We start from the raw sequence: 22,166 nt of genomic DNA, 5'->3' as shown, positions 1-22,166 counted from the left end.
AACGGAACGCGGCGGGGGGAGGGGTATGGGAGCGGGGCCTGGGCGGAGGGGCGGGGCCTTGTGTGGGAGGCGGGGCCGGGGGGGGCCGTGAGGAGGAAGTAGGCTGGTGGGAGGGGGGAGATCGAGTAGGGGCGGGTCCAGGGCGGGGCCTGGGGCGGGCGGGAAACCCGAGGCTGCCGCGCGGCGCCGCGCCTCTGCCGGGTGGCCAGTTGCTTAGAAACTGAGGTAACCGCGGTCGCCGCGGCGTCCGTGTGGAGGCCGCCTCTCCTCGGGGCGTCCCCGCAGCTCGCCGAGCCCTGCGCGCCGCAGCCGGCCGACCCCACCTGACGCCGCGGGCCGCGAGCTCGGAGGGCCCGCCCGCTGCCTTCCGCGACCTGGTCTGCACGGCGGTGTGGCGGGGACTGGCCAGGACCGCACTGGGAGATGTGACGGGACAGGAAGGCTGGGGGGCAGGAGGGGCCCCGCCCGGGGGAGGAGAGCTCCGCGTTCGTCCGGCTGGACCCTGGCCTTGCCCACGGGGGCGGTCCCGGCCGGGCTCCGAGGAGGGGTCCCCGGCCGCCGCCGAGGACGCTGTTTGGACGGCGGCTGAGAGAAGGAAAAGAGAGCACGGTCCCGGGTGCGGGGCGGGGAGCTGTGCGCCGTACGTCCTCCGGGGCGTCCTGACCTCTCGGCGCTGGACGGTGGTGGAGTGCTGGCCGCTGAGTCCCCGTCTCCCCCAGACACTACCCGGGGGACAAGCGCGGCCGGTGGGTCCCCGTACCCCCTCCCCACAAGGACCGGACTCTGCGCTCCTTCCTCCTGGGACGTGCGTCCCCACCCCCTCAGGAAAGTCAGTCTTCTCGTTAGCGGGCGCCCCCAACCTAATAAAAAGCTGAACTCAGACACTGACCAAGCCCTGCGGGTGCTTAAGGCAGGGCGGGCGCTGGGTGTTTGTCTGTGAGTAGTCGGTGCCGCTCCCTTCAGCCCAGATGGAAGGGGTCACAGAAGGAGAGAAGGGAAAAGACCAGATCGCTAAACCCGAAAACTCAGGACCTTCACCTGGTCAGGCTGACCCCACGCTGGACGAACAGGCTACTTGGGGGAATTGTGGTCACTCTCCTCCCAGGACGTTGTTCTCCACCTGCTTGTTCATTCCTAAGCGTCTTTAACGAAGTACATTCTTACACAGAATCCATCAGACAGGCTTGAAATGCAAGTACTAGTGGAAACCAGCATATGCTACAGCAGAAGAGTCCGTCAAATCCTTGAAAGCAGGGATGAGAACCTGCCCTTCCCGAGAACAGAAGACGGTAGCTGGCGTCTGAGAGGGACATGTGGTCTCCTGCTGCTGCTTCGAAAAAGTCCCGCAACACTGAGTTACTGCCTGACAGCTCTACGGGCTAAAATCAAGGGGTCGCCTCCAGGAAGAGTCCATTTCCTTGCCCTCCCCACCTTGTAGAGGCCACCCGCACTCCCTGGCTTGTGGCCCTCTTTCTCCATCTTAAAAGCCAGCAAAGTTGGTTGAGTCCTTCCCAGTGAGCTGCCATCTGATTCTCTCCCCTGCCTCCCTGCTCCGCTGAGAAGAACCCTTGTGACGACAGCGAGCCCTCCCTGAGAATCCAGGATAATCTCTCCATCTCAAAACCAGGTGATTAGCAACCTTAATTCCCGTTTACCACATAACCTAACATGTTCACAGGTTCCAGGGATTTGGACGTGGGCATCTTTGGGGGATCCTGAGACAAATCACCTGCCTCTTGGTGTCATTTCTTGCAACTAATTCAAGCATTTGATTAGAAATGCCAGTAACCGATTTTTTCAGTTTCTCATATTTAGGCTTGAAGATGATAGTGACATTGAAAATGGGCTCTCCGGGGTGAGGAAGAGCAGCATCGTCAGAGAGCAGCCTCATTTTGTATGACCAGCCACCGTAGTGTCAGAAAGTATCTGCATAATTTGCACCGTGCAGGGCCTAGTCTAAATCCAAGCTTTGTTCACATCTAATTACCATACATCACTTCAGGAGGAATTGTATCCACAACAGTTGTTCCTGTCACAGAATAGAAATTAATATCAGGCCACAAGAACCAGAGCAATGGCAATTTCTTGTTTTTAAAATATTTTTCTACTATGTTCTCTATACTACCAATAGTTCACTCCTATGTGTACATATTCTTAATCATAAAGCCCAGAAAGCAGAGACTGTGTCTTTTCTTAAAAGAATGATGTTAGTACCTGCATCACAGTTTGTTGTGAGAATTAATTCATGTAAAGTATGTAGAACTTTGTGCCTGGCCCAAAGTAAGCAGTAAATAAGTGTTAGCCATGATGCGTACTTTATGACTTGCCTAAGTTCCTTAATTGACTTCTGTGGAATCTGAGATCTAGAAAAAGCCTTAAAAATCTAAGTCAACCTCTTTGCTTTATAAGTTAGAAAGTGGAGGCTGAGAGATTATGAGATCTGCTTTGGCTAATAAATAGTAATATCAGGGCTAAAATCCAGGACTGGTGACTCAGTTCTTTACTGCTTCCATTACAGCAGAGATCTGGGAATTTGCATCCTTCAAATGACTACCTCCTACTGTGTTTATTCTACTAATTTACTGCAGAAGAGGATTAGAAAACAAATTCACTTTGAAGTATTTTATACAGCCCGTTTCTATTCAAATTTTAGGATTTAAGACTCTAACAAATACAGGGTGCCAAATTTAAATATTTGAGAATGGTAAAACAAGTCCGAATAATAGGTACTTGATTTATGTTGTCTCCAATTTGCTGTTTGGCAAGAAATGTTTCACTCCAGTAAGTTCCAACGTAGGAAATATCCTTTTATATATGGGTGTGTGTGCTTTGTTTTTTGAGTTTGGTAAACTTAAACTTCCAATGCTAATGTGCTCTGAACTTAGCAGAATATTTAGAATGATATTTAAAGGATGAATATCATAATACAAACTCAGGCCACTGAATTCTTTAAAACTTGACTATGGTCATTAACCTATCATGTCTAATTTTTAAAATCATAAAAATACAATGATAATCTACTTTCAAATATTTGTCTATATGTTCTTAATTAACAACAAATTCAGTTGCCTCCCAGATGTACTGTTTCCACACAGAATTATATTGTAACTGTCTTCAGAGAGAGGTAAGGACTGGAAAACAATGAAGCTTGTCTAAAACTGACCAGTGCTCAACCCTGGGAATTGCAGGATAGGGTTTTATAGAATTAATGTAGGGGCTTGGTTCTGTTTTCTGAATTTTTTTTGGTAGAATAATAATAATTCATATTTCTTTTATTTTTATATTTTTAAGTATGTATCAAGATGCCAGAGGAACAGTAGCATGTAAAGACATCAGTAATAATTCATAGAGCATATGAACTACTTTCTGAGTACTTTATAGATCTTTTTAACTATTAAAAAGAAATTTGAAACTAGTCCCAGAGTTAAATCCAAAGATTATTATATAAAACCCGTTAAAGAAAATGGAGCCCCATTTTACAAGAGGATTAGGTTACTGGGTTAAAATAAAACATCACCTTCAGGAACAGAGAGCTCATTCCAACAACTGCTTGGTCAGCGACTAAATTCTGAGGACTAAATTCCATAACACTGAAATGCCAGTTGTCAAAACTCAGGAGAAATTAAGGCGAACCAAACTGAACACATAGATCAGGAGCTGGGTAAAAAGTATCAGGTTGGTTTGACTCACGGTGAGGCAGGTAACTGATCAGACCAAGAAGAGGGAACACAGGACATGTCAGTGCTATGACTTGGGGTCAGGTGCTCTGGAATCCTAAATGGAGTTGTTGCAGAGAGGGCTGGGGGCAGGGAGGTGGGGAGGAGAGAATAGGAGAGAAAAAGTAAGAGGGAAGAAGGCTGTTTATATGTATACCCAGCCCCCTTCAAGCCCTTAACAACACGAGCAAAGAAGAAACCAGTTTATGAGGAAGAGAGAGATTGTCATTGTCAGTCTATTTCATGTTGGGAAAGAGCCCTGTGCCACGTTTTTGCTCTGCAACCTTAGCCCTTCCCTCAGCCTGTTTCCTTTAGCTGCAGAAGAGGGATCATAATACCCCAAAAGATATTTGTGAGGAATAAGTTAACTAATAAATAATGTAAAGGCTTTAGTATAATACATATCACATAAAATGCTCAATAAATATTAGCTATCATTACTGCTCTGTATAGTCACTTTATGTCGTAATCACAGAATAGTACGAGAGGTAGTAGAGACATTCAGAAATCACCTAAAGTTTAACCCCTAATACGTGTACGTCTCATGTTTTGGGCTTACAGCCTGTGAAAATCAGGTCTGTAACAGCCCGCTGTGCACTGCCACCTCTCAGCACCCCTGTGGCTGACAAAGTTTCTTGTCTGGACCAAATTCTCCACTGAGCCCTTTTCTCACCTGGGCCTCTACCCTTGGCCTCTAAAGACTTAAATAAAAGCAAACTTAGTTTCTAACAGCTCATGGCCGCATGCTGGGATGACCCCAGCCCCACTCAGTGCCTGCCTGAGAAAACTCAGAGTTGCCCATAGAATCACAGCTTGCCCCAGCAACACCTAATGACAGAGACCCTGTGTCCTAGGAGCTTCCTTCAGCACCACTTAACACACGTAAATAGGGGCACAGGACCCAACCCTGCCTTCCGGCTTTTGGTAGTTGATCGCTTCCCTGACTCTGCTGAGACCCATTCGCCCCTCTCCCGCTCTCCCATCCTCCCTGTAAAACATCCAGTCGCCTCTACACATCAGTGATGAGTCAGTTCTCACTGGACTCTTTTCACTAGTGTCGGCTTTGTTTGTAAGTCACAGGAACCATTACCTCATAAAATGTCCTTGACAGACCTCACCACCCATGCAGGTGGGGAAAAAGTCTGATCTACCTTCCTCCTATGACTTTCTTCACTGGAGGAGAGGCTGTTTTATACTTGCCACACTCCCTTTCGGCCTTTGAGTGCTCACTTTACAGTTGGGCCCGCCATGGGTTCAGTTCTCTCCCTCCCTCATTCGGGAGGCTATGCCTGCGTCCCACATGCCCAGGATGCCCTTAGCCTCTAAAGATCTCTTAAATGTGCAAAGAAGTTCTGTTTAGCATTTCTACAAAATTGTCAATTGATGACCTAAATGGGTCTCTACTTAAACTATCGTCCATCCTCAGCATACAAAGTAATTTTTTAAATTACTTCTGCTTTATTTTTCTTCTATTTGTTAATTACTTATAATCCATACTACTATGCAAAGTATTGTAAAATTCACACATTAAGAACTATGGAGGATAGACTTCATTTGAGAAGAACAGTCAATAGTGATTATATTATGGCTTAAATAGGCTTCTTGGTACTATTATTTCTACTATTTTTATAGTGGAGAAATGTTTTTCTTTCTAAACAGTTAATTTTTCATCAAACTTTTAGAATACAGTTAATCTATAAGTAAGATACAAGTTTCAGGTCCAGAGATTAATGAATTGGTAAAAAAATATTCTGAACTAATTCTTGACTGGTGAAAGTCAAGATAGGATAGATTTTTATGCTCTCAGTTGTTGGCACAAACCACCTCAGGTCCTTTGCACATGCCGTTCCCTCTGACTATAGTACTTTTCCCTTTCTTTTGCCTAGTGAATTCTGTTTGTTCTTCAGAGCTTAGCTCATTGTCTCTTCCCTTTTCTTGGCAGACCACAGTCAGCCCCTTTAACCATTCATATACTTTCATTTTACTGAGACTTCTCTTTTGAAGCACTTACCATAATTTAAAGTAAGTAATTATATCAACATATAATAAAGCCTGTCTCCCCTGCCAGAATATAAACTCTATGATAGCATCTGTCTTATTCAACACTTTTTCCCTAATAACTTCTGAATTATTCCTTAGAATCGCTGATAGGAATATACGATATTATGGGGAATGCAGTAAGTAGTTCCCCAAACAGTTGCAACCTCATATTAGGCTCTTAAATACCTGTTTATTTGCTTTTGTTCAACTCATACAGTTCAGTGCCATGTGCTGGAAATGGTTATTTACTGTTTTCTAGAAAGATGTGGACTGAGGTCCTGTTATCAATTGAGCCGTGTAAAAAATGCACCTGAAATGAAAGATCAGCCACTGTGTCTGTAAAACAGAAGGGAAATGATATCCACATTATTTTGCATATAAAATGCCTTATTTTTAAGTGTGCTCCTTTATCATAGGTACTTTAACTAGAGTTTACCAAGTTCTTGATCTTCATAAATTGGCAGCCTCTTACTTTGTAGGTTATAGTGCCATCATGTGGTTACTTCATTTTCCTAAAATGAAATGTAACATTTTTGTCATAGAGACTCAAAAACTATGATTGGGAAGCCCAGCTATGCCACACCCAGGCACGACAACTTCTAATTTAATACTGGTTCCTAAGACTGGCTGTATATAGATTCATTTTGGGGCTTCGGAGTCTGAGCTGTAAGCATGCAGAATTTGGAAACATTTAAATGATAAAAGAAACCTTACTAATACACTGCCATGAAGATTCACAGAATCTCTTATGGATGGTCAGGTTTTTGGGTTTTTTTAAAATGTATGTTTATTGGTTTATTACAAAGGATACAGACGAACAAGCAGATGAAGAGAAACAGGTCTGAAAGGGTCCCAAGTGCAGGAGCTTCTGTCCCTTGAGGTTGGGGTGTGCCACCCTCTCAGCACATGGATGTGTTCACCCTGGAAACTCTCAGAATCACGTAGTTTAGAGAGTGTTATGGAGGCTGCATCATGTAGATAAACTCCAGCCCCCTTCCTTCCCCCGAAGCCAAAAATTCCGAGCTTCTAATCATGGCTTGGTCTTTCTGGTGACCGGCCTCCATCCTGACGCCACCCAGGAGGCCACCAAGAGTCAGCTCATTAGAACAAAAGATGCTCCTATCACTCAGGAAATTCCAAGGGACTGAGGGGCTCTGTATCAGGGACTGAAGCCAAAGACAAAACATTAGAACAAAAGATGCTCCCAGCATCCCTAACGCTCAGCACATCACAAGGGTCTTAGGAGCTCTGTGTCAGGAACCCGGGGCAGTGACCAAGTACATACTTCTTATTATGTCGCAGTTAGCCATCCTGTAGGCATACAGAGGAATCTTGCTGTTGTTTTTATTTGCATTTCCCCAATGACTGAGGGTGCCGAGTACGTGTTCATGTGCTCATTTGCCCTCTCTATATCTTTGGTGAAATGTCTTTGCCTGTTTTTTAATTGGTTTTTAAATTTTCTTACTATTGACTTTGGAGAATTATTTACACATTCTGGATAAAAGTCCTTACTATATATGTGTTTTGCAAGTATTTTCTCCCTATCTCAGCTTGTCTCATTATCCTAATAACAGCTTTTGAAGAAGTTTTTAACTTCTATGAAATCCAATCTATCAAAGTTATTTTATGTTTTTTATTGAGGGGGGCAATTAGGCTTATTTATTTATGTTTAGAGGAGGTCCTGGGGATGGAACCCAGGACCTCGTGCATGCTAAGCATGTGCTCTACCACTTGAGCTATACCCTCCCCCCAATTTGTTATGTTATGGACCAAGACTTTGGTGTCATACCTAAGAAATCTTTGCCTAAAGAATAAAGATTTTTCTCATGAAATACCCCTCTTCCCAAGTCCTAAGCTCACCCGGAGCAGCACAAACCCACATCTAGGCTTTTCTCTCTTTCTCTCAGGTGGACATTACTAGCCAAGGCAGCTGACAGTCCCAAGGAATACATACAGGCACCAGGGGAGAACTTACAAAACCTCTGACAGCAAGATAACGATTCAGGTAAACCACTCGTAGAACTGCTGTTATCAGAGAAAGGCAAACTGGTGGGATCAGACAGAATAAGAATTTCAAATGCACTTACTAAAAACCTTCAGAGAAAGAAGGAAAAGTGTTGGAAACACAATGCAAAAATACATATTTTTGAGTTGGATATTGGGTATGACTAATATTAATGGAATAAAGAACTCAGTGGATGAGTTGAATAACAGAACAACATAGCTGGAGAGTTACCTCATGCTTTATTCTCCATGGTGGCTCAGATATTTTGTTAAATTTATAATGTAATCAATCATCTAACTAGATGCTCTTTGGATCACAAAACAAATACATCAAGAATGAACAAATGGATCTCAATGGTCAATTGTTAGTGGCTCTCTGGCCAAGGGAGCTGAGATCCCATTGCGCTGAGATCTACATGAGCATCAGACCTCCACAGGTAAGAGCACACCTGGCGATGACTGCTAATCACAGCTGTGAATGCGGTGACACTAATGTCACCCTCTTGCCTCAGAGGCAGATTCATATTTCATAGTGTAGTTAGGGGCAGTGGTGATGGTCAACTTCAATATTGCTCCTCCACCCATTGATTCAACAGTAATTATTAGGACTGACCGTGTCTCAAGCACTGTACCACGTATAAGGATACGATGGTGCAAGATATACGTGGTCCCCACCCAGAAAAGTGGAGGAGACAGTCATTAAGTAAACAATCATACAAATAATTACTTGATGACACTTGTGATCAAGGACATGAAACAGGAACCCAATCAAGTCTAAGCAGCAGGTTGGTTCTGAACAAGAAGCTTTCAGCTGAACCCTGAAGGATGGGAAGGAGTTATCTTGGAGGAGAGTCAGTACAGAATTGTTCTGGGCAAAGGACGCCTGTGGAAAGGCTCTGCAAACGAAGGCGTCTGGAGTCAGGCAGCGCAGGGGGACTGACATGGCTGGAGCATAGAGTACACACAGGAGAGGGAGCGCCTCCAAGGCCAGAAGGCAAGGCAGAGGCAGAGTACTGAGTCTCCTTTAACTGCTATCGAGACTCTGAAGGTCCTAAGGTTAACTCGTCCATGCTAACCAGATTCACATGAGGCCCATTGCCAGTCAGGAAACCAACTTAGAGGGAGGGTATCGCTCAGTGGTAGAGCACATGCTTAGCATGCACAAGGACCTGGGTTCAGTCCCTGGTACCTCCTTTAAAAATAAATAAATAAAAATAAACCTAATTACCTCCCCCCTCCCAAAAAAATATGAAAACAAAATCAATTTAAGAATTGATTCCAAAGCTTACTTCCAAAATCAAGGACATTAGATTGTGCAGCAGGAATATGGAACTAGAGGCAAACATGTCTGTCATGGAAATACACATACCCATGTGGCCCAGTAATTTCCCACTTATTCAAATCATTCGTTCATGCAATCAACATTCATTGAGTGTCCCATTGGTCATGTCTCAGCCTTCTTATATCTTCCCTGCTGTTTTGCACATAGTCGTTGCTTGATAGCTTTTCAGTCTAGTGTTGGCAGATTTTCCCCGTGGCTCTCTCGTATTTCTGTTCATCTTGCAGACAGCAGCACTGACTACTTTTGCTCCAGACCACATTTTCAAGGATGCTGAATAGCAAACAGGCTATTACAAAGCAGCTGATTGTTAAAGATTTGAGATTCCTGAGCTCAGGGTTCCTCAGATATAACACAGATCCGCCATGGACTCAACAGTCACCTGGGCTGCTTCATGTCACCCCCGTGGCACTCGCTGGGGGACACGGGAAACCAGTGTGAATGTGAAGCCCACGCTTCCCGCTGTGACGTACATAACAAAGTCTTTGTCTTGGATCCGGGAGTTTCCTGTCTTCTGCCCACATCCATGAAACAGCGGTGACTTGTATGCTTCCAAGTAGTATAAATTCTCATACCCTTCACAGAGCCTGACGTCTAGTCAGGGTGATCTATATGTGAGTAGCTATGTTACAGAATGAAAGGGAGGGTGTTCATGCAGAAGTACGACTGTCAATACTAGCTCAGCTTGATGGTAGGGTTAGGATGGTTGGAAGAACAGGGTCTTGGAGGAGGAATACAACTTCCACAGACGAGAGTCCTGAGAGAGGGACAATGTACACAAATGCAAAGAATCACTAAGGGACCTGATTCTTCTAGAAACAGAGAAAATTTTAGTTTAGTAACAGGATAAGTTGGGTGGGTAGCAGGAGATAATATTGGAAAGTATCCGCCCATTAGATGGGGGATATGTCCAAAACTATCAAACGTAACTGTAATTGCACTCTTTTCTGACCTTATGTTCAAAACCAAATTCATACTCAGGAACGTAAACCTGCATCTTTGAGCAAACTTCACTGCTCTGGACTGGTTTCAAATTCAAGTACTGTTATTCTCTAATAAATGAGACTTTAAGTGTATAAGTATGCTTGCTTTTTTAAAACCTTGTTAGACATATTAAACACACAAGTAATGGATTTTTGGACTTTTGCTTGTAAGTCTCTTACATAAAATTTATTGGATACTTCTCACATTTCAAAATGTTTGAAAATATGTCTATTCTAAGACCAAGTGCTATAGCTTGAGTTGTTTTTCTTTTCAAATATCATTCATCATCTTCACAATTTATGCTTTCCCAACACAGACAGGTAAAGCCTATAGATGGAACTGTGAAATGTATGACCTGGACATAAACTTGGGACTCTTCCAGTCTAGTATCCTCTGTGTGCTGGACTTAATCATTCTACCACTAAAGGTGAAAAACAATGTTCTTAATTAATAAAAAGCATTAGACTACTAGGCATAATATTTCAATTTTCAGTTTTTATTCCCATAAATTTTCACACAATTTGTGCTTTCAATTTTTAAAAATAGAATTGAGGAGGTGGTTCATCATGGCGGTGTAGGAAGATTCCTAACTCACCTCCTCCCACAGACACACCAAATCCCCAGCTGCATATGGAACCATTCCCTCTGAAAAAGATCTGAAAACTAGCTGAACTGGTCCTGTACAACAAAGGATGAAAGGGCTACACTGAGATGGGAGCAGAGGCAGAGATGAGGTCCCACCAAAAACTCCATCTCCAGCGTGGTGACCCATAATTTGGAGGGATCTCACAAACATGAAGCTTCCACCTAAGGAGCGAGGGGTTCCCATGCTATATCAGGCACCACAGCCCTTGGGACTAGTACCAGAGAGACAAGCCCCCAGAACACTGGGTGTTGAAAATCAGTGGGACTTACCTCCAGGCTGTAGGGAACTGAGACTCGACTCTTAACGGGATCAAGTGCATTCTCACTCACCTTGGGACCCAGTGCAAAAGCAGCAATTTGAAAAGACCTAGACCCTATGTGCAGGAGATTCATTTGCTTGTCATAATCATCTACCAGCAGGACAAAGGCCTGTTGGGACTTTCTCTGGGGACAGAGACGCCAGTGAGCACCATTTTTGCCCTCTCACTCTACCTTACTAGCATTTGCTTACATACTGATAAAGGGGTCAATCCAACAAGAAGAGATTACATGTATAATATTTATGTACCCAATATAGAAGCACCTAAATACATAAAGCAAATATTAATAGACCCAAATGGAAAAATAGACAGCAACAATTATAATAGGGGACTTTAATACCCAACTTACATCAATGAATAGATCATCCAAACAGAAAGTAATAAGGAAACGTGAGACTGGATGAGCTTAACAGATACGTACAAACTTCCATCCAAAAGCAACAATACACATTCTTCTTAAAAGCACATGGAACATTCTCCAGGATACATTATATATTAGGCCACAAAGCAAGTCTCAGTAAAATTAAGAAGAATGAAATCATATCAAGCATCTTTTCTGACCACATGGTGTAAATGAGAAGTAAATTGCAAGAAAAAAGCTAGAAAAATCACAAACATATATAGAGATTAAACAGCATGCTACCGAACAACCAATGAGTCAATGAAGAAATTACAGAGGAAATTTAGAAAATACCTTGAGACAAACGAAAATGGAAATACAATACACCAGAACTTATGGGCTGCAGCAAAAGCATGAGAAAGACGTGCACAGCAACAGGCTTACCTCAATTTTAAATAAACAATCTAACTTTACACCTAAAGGAACTGGGCGAAAAAAGGAGGCCCCAAATTAATAGAAGGAATAAAATCATAAAGATCATAGTGGAAGTAAGTGAAATAAAGATCTAAAAGACAATAAAAAAGATTGATGAAACTAAACGCTGGTTTCTTAGAAAAGACAGACAAAGTTGACAAACCTATAGCTAGATTCACTAAAGAAAAAAGAGAGAAGGACAAACAAACAAAATCAGAAAAGAAAGAGAAGTTACAACTGACACCAAAGAAACTCGAAGGACATTAAGACTACTAGGAACTGCTTTAAATCAACAAATTGAGTAACTTAGAAGAAATGAATAAATTTATAGCAATGTACAATGTTCAAAGACTGAATCTGGAAGAAATAGAACAGGTTGATCAGTAATGAAATTGAATCAATCATTTAAAAACTCCAAACAAACAGATCCAGGACCAGAGAGCTTCACTGGTGAATTCCACCAAACATGCAAAGACACCTATGGTTTTCAAACTCTTGCAAAAAACTGAGTAAGAGTGAATGATTCCAAATTCATTTTACCAGGCCAGCATTACCCTTATAACCAAAATAAGACAAGAACGATATAAAAAAAAATTACAGGCCAATATCCCTGATGAATTTAGATGCAAAAGTCCTCAACAAAACATTAGCATACCAATTTCAGGAATGCATCAAAAAGATCATACACCATGATCAAGTGATATTTATTCCAGGGATGCAAGGATGGTTCAGTACCCACAATTCAAGCAATGTGATATACCACATTCACAAAATGAAGGAGAATAATCATATGATATCCTCAATAGATGCATGAAAAGTATTTGACAAAATTCAACACTCACTTATGATAAAAACTCTCAACTCTCAGTGCATAAAGGGACTGTTCCTCAACATAATAAAGGTCATATATGACAAGCCCACAGCTAACATCCTACTCGGGGTGAAAAGCTGAAAACTTAACCCCTAAGAACAGAAATAAGACAAGGATGCCCACTCGTCACTTTTATTCAACAGTATTGGAAGTTCTAGACAGAACAATTAGGCAAAAAAAAAAAAAAAAAGAAAGAAAAGAAAAGCCATCCAAATTGGAAAGGGAGATGTATAACTGTCACTATTTTCAGACTGTGATTTTATGTACAGAAAACCCTAAAGACTCCACTTAAAAACTGTTAGAACTAATAAGCTAATTCAGTAAATTTGCAGATACAAAATCAATATACAAAAATCTGTTGCATTTTTTATACTAACAATGAACTATTTGAAAGAGAAGTTAAGAAAACAATCCCATTTACAATTGCATCAAAAAGAATAAAATATCTAGAAATAAATTTAACCAAGGAGGTGAAAGATCTGTACACTGACAACTATAAGACATTGATGAAAGAAGTTAAAGAAGACACAAATAAATGGAAAGGAATTCTACGTTCATGGATTGGAAGAAGGAATTTTGTTAAAATGTTCATACTACCCAAAGCAATCTATAGATTCAATGCAATCCCTGTCAAAATTCCAATGGCATTTTTCGCGGCATGGTGATTACAGTTAATACTGTATTACATATTGAAAGGTGCTAAGATAGTAGATATTAAATACTCCCTGGCATTACAGTTCCTGGGTGGATCAGGGTTTGTTTCACTCTAGTGACACATACTTTTAATATGATATAACAGTTGAGAAAAATGTCATCTCTCTTTCTTTGACATATCACGTTATTTACTGTAACCCATTACTCAGATTCACTCTGTCTTCCCAACCCTGGGGAATCACTTTCTAAATGCACTGTATTTCTTTAATATGAGCTCTCTTTTGACATAGCTTTGATCTTGTTAAATTACCTGGCTGAGTACAGCTGCAAAGAAATATAGAGGATTCATAGGTAATTTTTAATTTAAAAGAGAATGCTTTTTTTTTTTTTAAATAGCTTTGAACCAGAATTGTCTAGGAGAGGCATAGATTAAAAAAACTTTGCAATTGGTTCCACCTTCCCGTATGGAAAAATCTCACGGGATCCTAGCTTTGCTGATTAGAGACTTTGTACTTTTTCTTTTTTTTAAGTGTACAAGTAGTGAGGTTTTAAAAAATGAATAGACTTTATTTTTTAGAATAGTTTTAGATTTACACAGACACTGAGCAGTAGAGAGCTCCCATATCCCCTCTCTCCCCATCCCCAGTTTTCCCTATTGGCGTCTTATATTGAGAAAGTGCATTTGTTACAAGTAATGAGTGTATTTTGATGTATTGTTATTAACTATAACCCATACAATTCAAATTTCCTTAGTTTTTACCTAATGTCCTTTTTCTGTTCCAGGATTCTCTATAGGAACCCCTATTACATTCAGCAGTCATATCTCCTCTTGGCTGGGACAGTTCCTCAGACTTACCTTGTTTTGTTGTTTGTGTCTTTGTGTTTTTTTTTCTTTCAGATTTATGGAGATAAGGCTTATCTTGGTGTCAATGAGCTTGACAGTTCTGAGGAAGACTGGCCGGGTATCTTGTACAATGCCCCTCTCCTGGCATTTTCCTCATGATTAGACTGGAACTGGGGGTGGGGAGGAAGATCACAGACGTAAATACCCTCCTCTCAGGGCTTCAAGGGGACACACTGCCAGCAGCGCGTCATCATTGCTCATGTCGACCTTCATCACCTGGCTGAGAGGACCTGTGCCGGGTTTCTCCACTGTAGAGAACTTAAATTCCCTTTCTCTGTTGTATTCTTTGGAAGAAAGTCGCCTTTCCCAGTCTATACTTAGGGAGGGGGGAGTTATACTCCCCTTCCTTCAGCTGGAATACCTACAGAATTGATTCGGGACTCTCCCGCAGGAGGCCATTTCCTCCCCCCGAGGTAATGCCTCATTCAGTAATTTCTGTATCTCAGGATGGGCCCATGGTATCACTTGGTCCGAGGGGCTGTAATCCACGGCTCCTGTATTTTCTTGCCCACACGTTCTAGCTTTGGCTGATGGGAGCTTCAGTGGGCTCCAGTGCCCTCTGACAGGCTCCTACCAACGTGGATTTTTTTCTCTGAGCACTTCCTTACTTCCTTACACCGAGATGTTCCAGCTCATCTTGCATTTCCTGCTGCAGCCCTCCAGCCAGATATGTCTCCAAAGAGGAGCCTTGTCCTTTTATAAGCACAAAACAGCTCCTTACTCAGCTACTCCAAACATGAAAACTGTTCTTCAACATCTTTTTCTTTTTTAGTTTACTAGAAACAAAAGGTGGAAAGGTATTTTAATAAATGATATAACCACAAAATGCGAATCTCCAGTAAACGTTTAAGAGAAGATGATTCAGATTTAGATACATATGAGTACACATAGGCCTCTCCCATTTTGTAGCCTGGAGGAACACAATTTAAGTGCTCCTTAAATTTGTATCTCCTGGTCTATGATCCTCAGTTTGGCTGGTAAAAACTCTTTTCCTTTTTAAATTTGCTTTAAAAAAATTAAAAACAATTTTTTAGAAGGGGAAGTAATTAGGTTTGTTTATTCACTTACTTTTAATGGAGGTACTGGGGATTGAACCCAGAACATCACACATGCTAAGCATGCACCCTACTACCTGAGCTATACCCTCCCCCACTAAAACTCTTTCTACACCTATTATAGATTTTTTTTAAAATTGAAGTATAGTTTATTTACGATGTTATGTTAATTTCTGTTGTACGGCATAGTGATTCATTTATACACATATATATTCCTTTTCATATTCTTTTTCATTATGTCATTAAAAGGCATTGAATACAGTTCCCTGTGCTGTATAGTAGGACCTTGTTGTTTATCTATAGATTTTTTTATTGATAATTTCCGTTGACAGTGTTGACACAAATTTTCCAAATTCCGCTTGAAAGCTAATTTTTACCATTGGCAACAAACACTCTCAGTTGCTTTGCTTGAAGCGTCCGGCTCACTTTTTTCATTTTGGAAAAGTGTGTCTCACTTCCCAAGTCAGAGTAACGTTGGTTTTTGTGTCAGTTGTCCTTTCAAGGAAGCACGGTCCTCCGTGAAAAGCAGCTAGTTCCCTTTGCAGCTGAGCCACTGAAGCAAGTGTCTTCCCTCGGGGGACAGTGCTGCTTCGGTGCACAGCAAGAGGGCACGCGTGCCTTCCGCAACTCAAAGCGTTACAAAGAGTGTGCTCGGGTTGCAGTTAGAACAATATTTTTTTTTTACCATTTTATCAAGGATATTTCTAAATTAAACTAAAAAAGAAACTGGGAGTGTGTGGCAGAGATGAGAGACGAGTGGGGTCGTTTCGTGCCACCCTCTGGACTCCTGCTGGGGTGACGTCAGCAGTGCTGGGTGAACCCAGAATGAAACACAAAGAACGTGTCGTTTACGATGGAGAGTGTCTTCAGCCTTGAGAGCCCTGAAAAGGTCTTGGAGACTTTCAGAGGCCTGGGGAATCACACTTTGAGAGTTACTGAATTAGAAGGCGGAGACGTGTGAGAAAACAGGTCACATAACGGACACTGAATTTAGCATACAACGACTTTCCTAAAGTAAGGAGAGCAGACTTTCAGTGCCTGGAGGGGCAGATGCGAACAGGAGACCGACTGGTGGAAGAAAAGAGTGCTGGGAGGCAAGGTCTTGCTAGGTCCGCACGAAGCCGACCGCACTTGACTTCTGCGATCTGACGGCTGGGAAAGGCGCGCGTGAGCACCACGTTGGAGGCTGCAGGTGCGGAGGCCCCAGACTGACAGGCGCGGCGGGGCCGGCCTGGACTGAGCGCGCACACTGTGTCCCGCGGCGTCTGCAGATAAAACCCGCTGCAAAGGGCTGGGTCCGAGGAAGAGTCGTTTTGATAGTACATCTTTTTTTAATTTAAATTTGTTTTACTTTTATTTAAGTATCGTCAGTTACAATGTGGCAGTTTCTGGCGTCCCGCACTATGTCCCAGTCACGCATATACAGACACGTATTCGTTTCCATATTTCAGTTTTGCTATTACCTCTAGATCTTTGAAAAGCCATGAAGTGGGGGGCGAGGTCTTGGAACGCTCACGCAGGGCTGCCGGAACGCAGAGGAACAAGCTCGCGTGGAAACCTGCTTCTGCCACTCTTGTCAGCGGCCCCGGGCTTGGACCCCGCCCCCCACCCCCACATCTCGGCCCCCGCCCCCAGTCACCCGCCCGAGCTCGGCCCGCTGCACGCAGCCGCCGGCGCCGGTCGGCCTTCGCGTTCGCACAGGCGCGGCCCTCGGCGCTCGCCGTACGCGGGCCCTACCATCGCCGGCGCGGGGGTGGCGGCCGCGCGGGCCGAGGGCGCGTCGGAGAGCCGGCGTCGGCGGACTGGGGCCCACGGCTGCGCAGCCCGCCGCGCCGCCCCGCCGCCCCGCCGCGCGGCCCGTCCGAGCCCCGCCGAGCGCCCGGTGGCAGGTGAGCGCGCGGCCCGGCCCCCGTCGCGGCGGTGGCGCGGCCGGCGGGGAGGCGCCTGCGCGCAGTAATGGCAGCGCGGTGAGCGGGGACGGAGCTGACAGCCGCCGCCGCCCACCCTCCCCGCCGGCTCGGTCCTGCGCGCCCGCGGGCCGCCCACGCCCCGGCCCCGGCCCCTGCCCCCGCCCCGCCTCCGCAGCAGGTAACCCGCGGGGGCCCGGAGCGGCCGCGGGCCCCGGGGGTCCTTCGTCCCGCTGGTGGGTGGCGGGGCCGGGCGGGGAGAGGGGCTGGGGGCGCGGAGGGGGAGGGGAGGCCGGGGCCGGCGGGGCCGGGGTGTCCGGCCGGGGGAGCGGGCCCCGCGCCGGCCCGGCCCTGCGGCCGCCCCCCGGGCCCCTGGCCGGCCTCGGCCGCCCTCCCTCGGCCCCATTTTCTTGCCGGGGGGAAGGTGCGAGTGCGTGTTCTCCGCTTATTTACGCGCTCACGCGGGCGCACGGCTCCGCGCGGTGGGGCGTCCGCCCCTAGCGTCCTGGCCGCGGCGTTTTCACTTTTGTTTCCGCAGACGGCGACGGCCGGTGGCTCCGGGGAGCGTCCTGCGTGCGGGCCCGCCTGTCTCAGCGCGGGGGCCGGTGGAGTGGGAGCCTCCGGGGCCCTCCGGAGCGCCGGCTCCGTGCCGGGAGCCCGGGCCCGCGAGCGTGCGGGCGCACGGACGTCCGCGGGGCGCACTGTTGTTGGGTTAGGTCCTCTCCCTTCCCCGGCACAGCTGTTCCCCGCTGAAGGACAGTGCCTTGCAAGTTTAAATTCTGAAGGTAACAAGATAAAACTGTTAACATTCGCTACAGGTTCTTTGGTTTCACAGGATAGAAATGTTTGAACGAGACCTGTCCCAAATCTACACGCGTAGTGAAATGTGGGCAGTGTTCACTCAGTTCGGATTTCCTACTGACCGCCTAATAGGTGTCCGAAAACACTCTCCTCCTTACAGCCTCACATTCTTTTCCAAGACAGACAGTTGAACACATTGGTCGTGTTCTGCTTCTTTTACCTAAATGCACTGTTTGGGAGACCCTTCCAAGAGAGTCAGAGATGAAATAGCTGATGTACAAAGCGTTTCGAGTTACTTTTTCTTTCTTTTTTTTTCAGATGCTGTTTGTAAGTTGGGGGAACATCTCTGTAGTTTGCGTGCACGGAGTTTGAAAAATACCTTTTCTCGCCTACATCTGAAATGCTCGCTCTTCACTCTCCACTCTGTGTTGCTTTTTCATTGTTTTAGGGGTGAAGATAATTTAGTCCTGTCTTTTATCTTCACCAGCCTGTCACTGAGTTAAATGTCGTGGCCCTTCTTTAAGTCAGTTTTGCTTTTCTGTCAGTTCAAGACTTACTAAGCACCTGGTTTGTAAGCGAAGCGTACTGGAGGCATTAGGGCTACAGCCGAAGACAAAATGTGAAATTTCTGCCTTCCTGGAGCTTCAGTTCTGGGAGGTAAGGGAAAGACAAAGGAATTAAGAAATAAAAGTGATTTCAGAGAGTCCTAAGTGCTGCCAAGGGAGTGAAATAGGGCATTGTGGTAGTGACTGGGAAAGATGGCTTTAGATGCTGTGGTCAGGAAAGACCTGTCTGAGGTGACTTCTGACCTGCTGTCTGAAAACAGAATGATTTCGCCTTTGGAAGTCTGAGGGGAGAGTATTCCTGTCTGAGGGAGCAGCACATGGAAATGCCCAGAGGTGGTTCAGTCTCCGGTGGGCAACTGATAGGAAGTCAGTGAGCATGGACCCTGGCGGGAGGTAAGAGGTTAGGTCGCTGCCAGGAGTCAGGTCACGTGAGGTCTGTTATCCCAGAGGGGTTGGCTTTTATTCTTCAGGTGCATTGAAAAGCTCTGGGCCTCTGTGTGAAGCTGGGGGTGCTGGTGTGGTTTACAGTCTGACTGAAGAAGACGGTGCCAGGGAGAAGGCTGTGGGAGGTTCCAGTGTGACTGCAGTCAGGTGAAAAAGAGGGTGGGCTGTGTTTTGGCATGTTTGGCTGGGAATGCAGTTGGTTGGGACAGGGGTGACTCATGGGTTTGGGGCTTTCCTGGTGGCCAGTGGTACATGGATTGAGCTGGAAAGAGGTGTGGGGAGCAGGCTGTTCTGCGGGGACAGGGATGGGTGGGACATACTAAGGATGGCCTATTTGATGGTGAGGTGCAGGGGAGGATGTACAAGTCTGGAACTTACTGGAGAGGTTAGGGAGTTCTTTCATTGAACAAATATTTTTCGAGCACCAGCTGTGGACTAGGCAGAGGGGATATATAGCAGCGAAAAAACAGACAAAAATCTCTGCCTTCGTGCGATTTAAATGCTAATGAGAGAAAGAAGATGGGGAGTCTTCTGCCTTTATCTGTTGGTTTAATTATGTTAAATACAAACTGCCTTCACATGATTCAGAATTTGAAGAGTCTGACAGGGTATAGAATGAAAATCTCTATGTCTTGTCCGCGCAGTTTTCATTGAGACCAAATACACCCCGTCCTCCCAGGGGTGTACTCTGTGCACCCGTGAGGAAGTGTGTGTGGGTTCTTCTTCCCATTTTTAAAAAGTGGCAGCATGTCTCACTTGCTTTGACACCTTATATTTTTTTCAGAACATTTAAGTATTTAGAAGGTACAACACAGGATGGTACCACCTAAAGAAAGAATGTGGAGGGAAGAGGCAGCCCGGGGCGCAGCAGCGTCTGCTGCTGGTCCCTGCTGGCTTTGAGTCTGGGACCTGCAGATGCAGATGTGGAGCTGTTTGAAGAGCTGTTACTTTTTTGTGAGACTTTTTATGAAAGTTTGCACTGGTTTTTTTGTGTTTCACCTTTCTTACCTGCCTGTTCTGTTTGCTAGAAAAATGTTGATGATGATTGAGAGCAGTGTCTTCATGTATGTACTGTCAGTGAAATTCAAGTAAACTGACAGCAAGATAAGCCGTAGCATCTGAATTATTTTGAAGGCTTTTTCTGGCTAATGTGCAACCTTAGAAAAACAGACAGAAATTTGACATGTTATTGTGAGGCTTATCACAACTTATTGATACTTGTATGTATGACTGAATTCTCTCTCAGTTGTCAGGTGATAATCAGACTGTCCGTTCCGAGGGATCTGGCTCTTTCCCTGGGTGTGACTCTTAACAGTAATGTTTCCATAACATCGCAGTTGTTAGCGTGACCCTTGGGTGACCAACTTTAAGAATATAGACTGTCCCCAATTTACGATGATTGACTTAGTTTTTCAGTTTTGTGGTGATATAAAAGTGATATGTAGTCAGTAGAAACCATACTTGGAATTTTGAGTTTTGATCTCTTCCTGGGCTAGCGGCATGGTGACACTGGGCAGGGCCCAGGAGTTGCAGCCCCCGGTCAACCATGTGATCACAGGCTGAGCAGTCAGTATCTGACAGCCACTCTGTCCAGCACAGGAGTCAGTAAATTCTGCAAAATGTCCAGCACTTTATTATAAAACAGGCTTTGTGCTGGATGGTTTTGCACAACCATGGGCGGACAAAGGGTTCTGAACACCTGTAAGGTAGGCAAGGTGTATTAGATACAGTTCAGCCTAGCAATGTTTCCAACCTGCAGTGGCTTTGGTGGGGTGTAACCCCCGTCTTAAGTAGATCTGTATGTAGGTTTAGACTGTGTTACTGCTGTGTATTTGGAAAGGTCTGTCGGAGACACTAGAATGGTGCCATTCCTTTGATTCTTACAAGTTCTGAGACAGCGCGCGGTGTCAGGGACAGGTGTGTGCATCTGCCCTGGCTCCTGGTGTGCGGTCGAGCCCTGCTAGTTGACCTGCAGGAGGGGAGATGGAATGTTTTCCCTAAGTTGCTTCAGGCTTTATTATAGTGAAGAATTAAAAGTCCAGACTCATTGAGTTCTCTACTGAATTTATAATACTGTCATATTGGTTGGCATTTTGATTTTCAGTCAGCTGTCTTTAGCCAGATTCTCTCCATGTAAATTAATCCACCTGTTTTTTTCTGAGACTATTCTTGATTTATGAACTGTTTTGTTCGGTTCGATTTTTGTGGTTGTTACTGTTACCTCCCTTTTTTTCTTTTTTTGCCTGAGATTAAGGGAAGCAGCTCATTTCTAGGTTAGAGAAATAAGAGTCTTTGGTCAAAATATTTAGTATTTCTCTTTGAAATACTGGACGCTAATTACTATGTTTAAGACTGCTACATGAAATAGATGTAGTGAGCATACGAAGCTGACTCTGTAAATGTGTGGGTATTACCGTCGTGTTTGAAGATTCTAGTTGTCCACAGGATTTTCATTTACGTACTTTAACATTGTGAGTGATGCTACTGTTGTCTGTTAACCATTGGGTTATAGCCTGGTTATGTGTGTGTCAGAAGTTTTCATCAATCAGGTGGATAACTTATCATTTTTGTTTCTCTTACCAGCTGTAAGCTGCTTGAAGACAGCATCTCTAGCGTCTGGTAGAGGTCTGGAATACCGTAAACACTTAATCAATACCTGATAACTCAGTGGCTTAAGTCTTGCTCCAGTGTAGGTTGCTTTTCAAGTAAAGAAGTACTGGATTTACCCTGTGTAACTACTTCTTGAATTTCTCAACTTTGTTTTAATTCAGTTCAAGGAGAGAAAGTACGGGGTGCTTAAACATTTTTTTTTTAGTTTTGAAATAACTTTAAACTTAGAGAAGTTGCACAAATGGTACAGAGAGCTCAGGGATGCCTTTCCTGCAGCTTTCCCGAATGTCACAGCTCACGTAACCAGAGCGCAGTGATCAGAACGCAGAGATTGACATTGGTATAGTACTGCTAGCTAAGCTGCAGACCCTCCTGGGATCTCACCGGTTTTTCCTCTAATGCCCTTCACTTCTTTCCATATTCAGTCCAGGGTGAGACACGGCATTGAGCTGTTGTGTCTCCCTATCTCTTCCGACCTGTGATAGTCTCTTC

The 22,166-nt window shown here is 44.6% G+C and overlaps 1 protein-coding gene and 1 long non-coding RNA gene across 4 annotated transcripts in view; both read left to right on the top strand.

Annotated features, from left to right (window-relative positions):
* The first annotated feature begins 109 nt into the window (after window positions 1-109).
* LOC141576052 (uncharacterized) lies at window positions 110-10,232 on the top strand. Its single transcript, XR_012504282.1, has 3 exons — window positions 110-1,627; window positions 7,664-7,761; window positions 9,327-10,232. It is a non-coding gene; the product is annotated as an uncharacterized LOC141576052 (long non-coding RNA).
* Window positions 10,233-17,087: 6,855 nt separating this feature from the next.
* The window catches only part of CUL2 (cullin 2), a 74,504-nt gene continuing 69,425 nt past the window's right edge, over window positions 17,088-22,166 (top strand). Inside the window, exons 1-2 of one of the 3 annotated variants that reach the window (XM_074358372.1) lie at window positions 17,298-17,434; window positions 17,792-18,038. The gene's annotated coding sequence lies outside the window, so the exon portion shown is untranslated. Of the gene's footprint in view, window positions 17,236-17,297; window positions 17,435-17,791; window positions 18,039-22,166 lie in introns of those variants that run through there. The other 2 variants (XM_074358373.1, XM_074358374.1) reach the window with 2 other exon arrangements.

Source organism: Camelus bactrianus, chromosome 35 (genome assembly GCF_048773025.1).
Source record: "Camelus bactrianus isolate YW-2024 breed Bactrian camel chromosome 35, ASM4877302v1, whole genome shotgun sequence".
NCBI classification, from domain to species: Eukaryota; Metazoa; Chordata; class Mammalia; order Artiodactyla; family Camelidae; genus Camelus; species Camelus bactrianus.
The sequence above is the reverse complement of the archived record's forward strand: the minus strand, read 5'-3'. Positions and strand labels throughout refer to the sequence as shown.